Raw genomic sequence first — 7,678 nt, forward strand, 5'->3', positions numbered from 1 at the left:
GCAACGGTGTCCAATTGAACGGTGCGCAAATGAAATGTGTCCAAACGAACTGTGCGCAATTGAAATGTGCCCAATCGAACGGTGCGTAACTTTCTGTGTCTAATAACACAGTGTGCAATTGCAACGTGTTCAATTGTACTGTGCGCAAGTGAAGGCTTCTCTCAGCGCCGACCTTTAGCCGCGCGCCTGATAGTGTGCGTGAGTGCTCCGTCGCTACGGCGACGCACACTAACAGACGGGCGGCTCACTGACGTGCGTCCGGCTAAAAGTCGGCGCTGATTGACCAGACTTTATTCAATAATAACTCCTTTATTAAGCGTTATAGAAAAAAATGGTACAGGGCTTTTCTGTTCAGTTTACTGTGCTCTACCTGCTCACGAGCGTTGTCAAGGGTGCTTTGGGACACCCTGTATATCTATATGTATAAGGTGCCCGACAAGTAAGTGACCAAACGGAAGGTGGAGGTAGATTGGGTCAAACTGAAAAGGAAAGTCCTGTACCATTTTTTTCTATAACACTTAATAAAGGAGTTATTATTGAGTAAAGTCTGACCCATTAGCGCCGACTTTTAGCCGGACGCACGTCGGTGAGCCGCTCGCCTGGTAGTGTGCGTCGCCATAGCGACGGAGCGCTCACGCACACTACCAAGCACGCGGCTAAAAGTCGGCGCTGACGGACCAGACTTTACTCAATAATAATATATACATATACACATATATATACAAGGTGTCCGGAGTCAATTGCATCACCCGTCGTATGCATAGATAAAACCGAGAAGAAAAGTCTTTTACCATTGTGCAATTTTTGTAATAATTATTGAGAAATTAATTTAAAAAGATCTACCAATTCGCGCGAGTATAAGCGCGCGGCGAGAAGAGACAGCCAAAAATTATGCGGTCGCTAGGCGCGCGATGAAGTTTTGGGAGGAGTGCTCTACAAATGACAACGGTTACATACGAGCAGTACATAACGCTGGATTCTCGTGTCCTAGCAATCACATATTAATGAGTCGCCTTTCTCGCTGCGCGCTAATACTCCAGCGCATTGGCTGATCTTTTTAAATTAATTTCTCAATCATTGTTGCGAAAATCACAAAATGGTATAGGATTTTTCTCTTCGGTTTTATCTGCCCTACCTGCATACGACGGGTGACGCGATTGACTCCAGACATCCTACATATATATAGTGTGTGTATTAAATTCAAAAAAATTTATATTTGAATAAATATTATCTTTATTGTTACGTACAGATGATCTACTCCTTCGCTATCTCGTAACTCAATTATATCACTTATTAATTCACTCAACTTGGTATATCACTTAAAATAACTCACTTAACTTTTGGGCCACGAAGGTGGCAAACTCTGCTCGGATGGACCTTCCGTGTCCGATAGCTCTCGCCATTAAACAAATAAATAACGCAAAGCGCATTAACTGCAAAAAATGACGATCGACGAATTGTTTCATAGAAGACGTTTTTTTGGTAATGTCTTAAAGATGTCTCAAAAAGTCATCTTAAAGACGTCTTGAAGACGTCTTTTTGGTAATGTCCCAAAGATGTCTTAAAAAGTCATCTTAAAGATGTCTTTTGGTAATATCTTAAAAACATCTTAAAAAGTCATCTTAAAGACGTCTAGAAGACATCTTTTTGGTAATGTCTTAAAGATGTCTTAAAAAGTCATCTTAAAGATGTCTTTTGGTAATGTCTTAAAGACGTCTTAAAAAGTCATCTTAAAAACGTCTAGAAGACATCTTTTTGGTAATGTCTTAAAGATGTCTTAAAAAGTAATCTTGAAGATGTCTTTTGGTAATGTCTTAAAGAAGTCTTAAAAAGTCATCTTAAAGACGTCTAGAAGACGTCTTTTTGGTAATATCTTAAAGACGTCATCTTTAAGACATCTTTAAGATGTTTGTAGGACACGCGTGTTGTCTGGGGAGTACGTGTACTAAGAATGCTCTACCCAGTAAACGCTAGATATTCCTGGAATATTTATAAAATGTTCCTACGATCCAAAATTAACATCCAAAGAATGTTCCAAAACATTCCGGAATATTTACAGAATGTACAAGGAATATTCAGATAAACGCGAAATGTTCCATTTTTTATTCATATTTTGAATATTCCAAAAATATTCTCAGGACATGCTTGAAAAACATTCGGAACATATCCCATGTATATTCCATCATATATTCAGAGTGATATATTATACAGTAAAGATTATTTTAAGAAAGGGTTTTATAAATTATTTAGATGGTATTCATTTATGAATATGATTCATTTATTCAAAGATTATAAATATAAGGCAATATAAAATAAATTTGATATTTCTTCAAAGTACGAACCACCGTACAGACAAATAACGTGTATTAGTCACGTAATGGCTGCGTTCAGTATACAAAAGATGCCACGCGGACATCCGTCTCGCCCTGTAGTTAACACCCTTCTTTTTTTTCTTAATTGTACGGCCTATGACCCCGACACTGAATACGAAACGCAAATAATACCGGCAATACCGGCAATATCGGCCGCATTACACCAGGCTACGGGCTTCCCGTAGTTAGGCCGGGCTTCCCGGTTGCTGGGACGGCGCATCCTGATACCTCGCGTTATACCAGGCTACGGGCTTCCCGTAGTTAGTTCGGGCTTCCCGGTTGCTGGGACGGCGCCTCCTGTTAGTTGATAAGTCCGTACCGCGTTATACCGTAAGACCGTTTTGTATATACCGCGACCGTTTCTACCATACGACCACTTTTATACATATGTAGAAATATATATAAGTATAAATTTTACGTATATATATATATATACATGTGAGTATAAAAATTTTATATATGAGTATAATAAATATATATATGATGTATGTATACTTCTATATATTTTATGAAATATTTATCATTTATTCAAAAATGAAGTAAATAATGTAACGAAGTTGTTTCATGCAAGACAATATAGCGAAGAGATAAAACGCTTTGCTCTTACTTTGCATTATCACTCGCCTAAATTAAAGCATATGACTTTGTAGGTAGGTGTCGAGGGGTAAGCCGCTGAGGGCATTACGGTGTACAGATTCGAGGCATTGCTAGGCATTACTAGGTATTGCTAGGGCATTAGTGGGCATTATTAGGCATTGCTTGGGCATTAATGGACATTAGTGGGCATTATTAGGCCTTGCTGGGGCATTAATGCGCATTATGGTGGGCATTATTAAATCACTAGGTACTGTTACGCTTCAGTTTTTAAAATGACAATTGTTTTATGTCAAACATTATATTTACAATACGTAAAAATCGTGAATGTTGAGTAAATTATACAGGTTGCGCTCACGATGCTATCCGTAGGGCATTGCGATCGGTCAGTGCTGCGATCGGTCAGCGCTACTATCGGTCAGCTGGTCAGTAGTAAAATAGGAAATATAGTATATATAATATAAAAAATATAGTATATGCATTGTAAGAACAGTATATAGTATATAGTATATAGTATATAGTATATAGTGTTAATATACAGGGTGTCCCCAATTTAAATGTCAAAACTTTAGGAGCGTGTAGGGGACCGATAAACTAAGACAAAAAGTCCTTTAGAGATTTGCTCGTTTTTGCTTCGTTTTGAAGAAAAACGCAAAAAATGAAACAAATAATTTTCACCAAAAAACTGAAAACAACACTAAAATTATTAGATTTATCAAAAAGTATTATAAAATAAAAATTGTAGAACATGGAATTAAGAAAAGAGAGTGAGTTAAAATTTACCTCCTGAGGTAAAATTAGATTAGAAACAAAATTTCGCGTTGTAGCGTATTTATCTACAATCCTCTAATTTTACCTCAGAAGGATTTTAACTCACTCTCTTTTCTTAATTCCATATTCTACAATTTTTATTATTTTTTATATTCTGCAAGTTTTTTGATGAAAATTATTTGTTTCATTTTTTGCAATTTTCTTCAAAACGAAGCAAAAACAAGCAAATCTCTAAAGGACTTTTTGTCTTAGTTTATCGGTCCCCTACACGCTCCTAAAGTTTTGACATTTAAATTGGGAACACCCTGTATAATATTTTATATTCTTTGTTTGCCTTGTATTGTGTTTTTATGTTGTATACTTTATCAGGTAATTTAGGGTAATTTAAAATTATACGTAATGTATTTCTTCATAAAACATTTATTATATATTTATGTTTATAATAGAATATTACAGAATATTTATTGCAAAACAGGCAACTAGATTGCGGATATTTATGATAAGAACAAAATCTATATAAACCTATTTTAATATTATTAAACAAATGTCATAAACTCTTAAGGTGTAACTAAAAAAATAATCTCTTTAATATATAAATAGAATCAAATCTATTATTTAGAGTTTGCAAATACTACGAATAAAGGGAGTACATATACTTATCTTCTTATTTTAAGGCTCCTAGTCCGTCGCCGTGAAACTCTTGATTGATGACGTCAGAAGCGAGGAAATCCCTGCTGAAAATTCCTACGGATTACGTCGAAATAAATAGATATAATCATAAAATGACATTTGCAATCGATTGAGCACACTTCTAAAATGCTTCGAAAACTACCCGTTTCGTTTGATAGTCAATCAACAGCTGTAGAATATTTATATATTGTATTTATAGATGACGTACATAAACACGACTCTTCCTAGTTTCAGTTTATAATACGTAAAAAATAGCATTAAAATTGTGAAACTTTAATTTGTTATATCTCCTAAACCAATACCGACTACTTGATTCTTACCGGAATTACTCAGAACACTCCCCCTACAACATATCTAAGTGGCAATTAAATTAGTGAGGTGTGACCTTTTATGCATATTTACCAAACAAACACGTGCCAGATATTTGTGTGAAAGGAAGAGTGAGATAGCCTATATTTCCCTCTCATTCGCAGGATTTTAACGAAACATGATAAACGACACGATTTTATGGCCAGTATCTTATCAAAGAGTCTCTAAATGGGGTCGTTCTTTCTCGCTGCCCGTTAATACTCGCGCTAATACTTGGCCGTCTTTTTTTAATTAATTTCTCAATAATTATTGCAAAAATCACAAAATGGTACAGGACTTTTCTTTTCAGTTTGACCCAATCTACCTCCATCTTTTGGTTGGTCACTTAATACTTGTCAGACACTCTGTATATAATATTTTTTATTATACTATTTTTTAATTATGTACATTTAACGATTTTATATAGCATAAAACTCTTTCTCGGTTCATATTATTTGTGTAACACAAGATATATAGAAGAGAGATATATAGACAAGATATGTATATGAGACAACACTCACTGCGCATGCTTAGTTCGTATTCTGTGCATGTCATACATACTTTCTGGCAACAATTAAAGGGACGCAGTTATCAATCTAGCGTATATTATATGTAGATGTCTTTGGTAGAACTATAGAATAGAAAGCATTATTGCCCCACAAATTAAATTGTTTATCATACTCTTAAAAAAGAAAAGAATTATATGAAGGAAAAAATTTTGTTTTGATTTGCATTTCTTTTATCAAATTGGAAAATATCAAATTGGAAAATATGTTAGAACGACATGTAAACGATTATTGAATAAATTTATGATTGAAATATGATTTTTATTCTTTTTGATCAACTTCTAAGATTACTCTAATTAAGATTGTTCCTGCTTTGTCTTTATTAGCACAATTTGGCATGATTTGCAAAATTAAATTATTTGTTATGATACAAAAGTTACGGAAATGCAAATTTTTGCATTTCTAAAACCATATTTCAAATTTTTATTGCACAAAAGTCAATAATCTGGTAACATTTTATTTTTAGAATAAGTTGTACTTATCTAATACAATTCGACACAATTGATGAAAATTCGAAAATCGCAAAAGATTTCTTTTATTCCTTTCTTCTTTTGAAATAATTTTTAAACAATTTTCATGATTATCCACTTTCTTTGTTTATCCGCCAATTATAATGATTAGCACAATCCCAGACAGCACAAAAAAGTCAAAAGATGTCTAAAAATGTCTGAAGGATGATAAGATGTCTTTAAATAATTTGTTAAGTCTTTTAGGAATATATGTTGTCTGGGATATAACACAATTTATAGAAATTTCATAAACATATTACAAGATGATATATTTCCCAGACAACATATGCGCGTCTAAAAAATGTCTTAAAGACGTCTTTTTTTAGATGTCTTTAAGACTTTACCAAAAGACGGGCCCTGCGATATAGCTAGCTTCTGACTCATTAGATTGACATATATCATTTTGTCATATGATCATAATATTCGAGACAGAAGTTGGCCATATTGCAGGGCCGAAAATGAAAAGGTAGACGTCGCCCGCAATATTTTAAGCCGATAAAACTTGTATAATATGTGAAATATTTATATTAAGTCATACATATCGTTGTATTTATTTCAAACAGCGCTACATCTTTTATTGTCTCGAAATATCCACATCGTTATAAAAAAATTATGCATATCTCTCCGTTTGTTAACACAGATATAGCTTTTATAAGTAATATACTATACTCACAACAGATTTCAGTTTGAAACATTCAATTTGATATACATATATTTGTCATGGTATATATATGTTATGATATACAATTTGTTATATATATTTGTTATTATATTTGTATATGGTCTATCTCTTTTAGTCTTTTAGTTAAAAGGAGTTGGCCACTTTTGGTGGGATACCCTGTAAATTTAATGATAACAGGTTTGTACGCAGAATAAAATAGCACAATGCCAAAAATTAAAAAATTTAAAGAGTTGTCACGCAGACAACAAAATCGCCGTTTATTACTAGCTGCACAAAACGACAATATTTCCATTAGCCTTCCAGAAAGGCTTGTTACTAACAAGCAAGCTTCTTCTTACATAGTATGCTCTCTCGAAAATCAGAATTGCAGTACAATACAACTGTTTCCTGAAGTAGAAATACAAAATATACAATCAGATGATATGGAGTCAGATAATAATATAGAAGATTCTAATTTATTATATAATAATAGAGACGAACGAAAAGGCACTTTACATGAACAGTTACATACCTGTGTGTGTGTGTGTGGGCTATTAAATATAATATTACTCAAAAATCTCTGACAGCCTTATTGTGTATTCTACAGAAAGAAGGTCACAATGATTTGCCCAGTGATGCTCGAACCTTGTTAGGAACACCCAAAAATACAATTATTCGAGAGTGTGGAGCTGGCCATTACTTTTATTATGGTCTGGAAAAGGCATTACGAGAAAAATTGAAATCTTATAAAAATATCAATAATAATATAATAGAAATTAATATTAATATCGACGGCCTACCTCTTACTAAAAGTTCCCAAAGCCAGTTATGGCCTATACTTGGTCAAATTTATAATATTCATGTCACGGAACCCTTTTTGATTGCTGCTTTTCACGGTTATAAAAAACCTACGCATGCACAAGATTTGTTAGAAGAATTTTGTGATGAATATCGCATCCTTCACGAGGAAGGATTTTTATTTGAAAATAAAAATTACCGTGTAACAATCAGAGCAATTATTTGTGATACTCCTGCCAAATCCTTTGTAACTGGCTCAAAAGGGCATAATGCATATTTTGGCTGTGGTAAATGTTTTTGCGAGGATGATTATATTAATCACAAAATGGTTTTCTTGGATGAAAATGCCTCGTTGAGGACGGACAGCAA

General features: G+C 33.8%; 1 long non-coding RNA gene across 1 annotated transcript; it reads right to left on the reverse strand.

Moving 5' to 3' along the window:
* Positions 1-7,052: 7,052 nt before the first annotated feature.
* LOC115245311 lies at positions 7,053-7,672 on the reverse strand. Its single transcript, XR_003885509.1, has 3 exons — positions 7,509-7,672; positions 7,312-7,419; positions 7,053-7,223 (listed from the first exon to the last, which is right to left on the reverse strand). It is a non-coding gene; the product is annotated as an uncharacterized LOC115245311 (long non-coding RNA).
* Between the last annotated feature and the right edge of the window lie 6 nt (positions 7,673-7,678).

Source organism: Formica exsecta, unplaced genomic scaffold (assembly GCF_003651465.1).
Source record: "Formica exsecta isolate Colony F162 unplaced genomic scaffold, ASM365146v1 scaffold939, whole genome shotgun sequence".
NCBI classification, from domain to species: Eukaryota; Metazoa; Arthropoda; class Insecta; order Hymenoptera; family Formicidae; genus Formica; species Formica exsecta.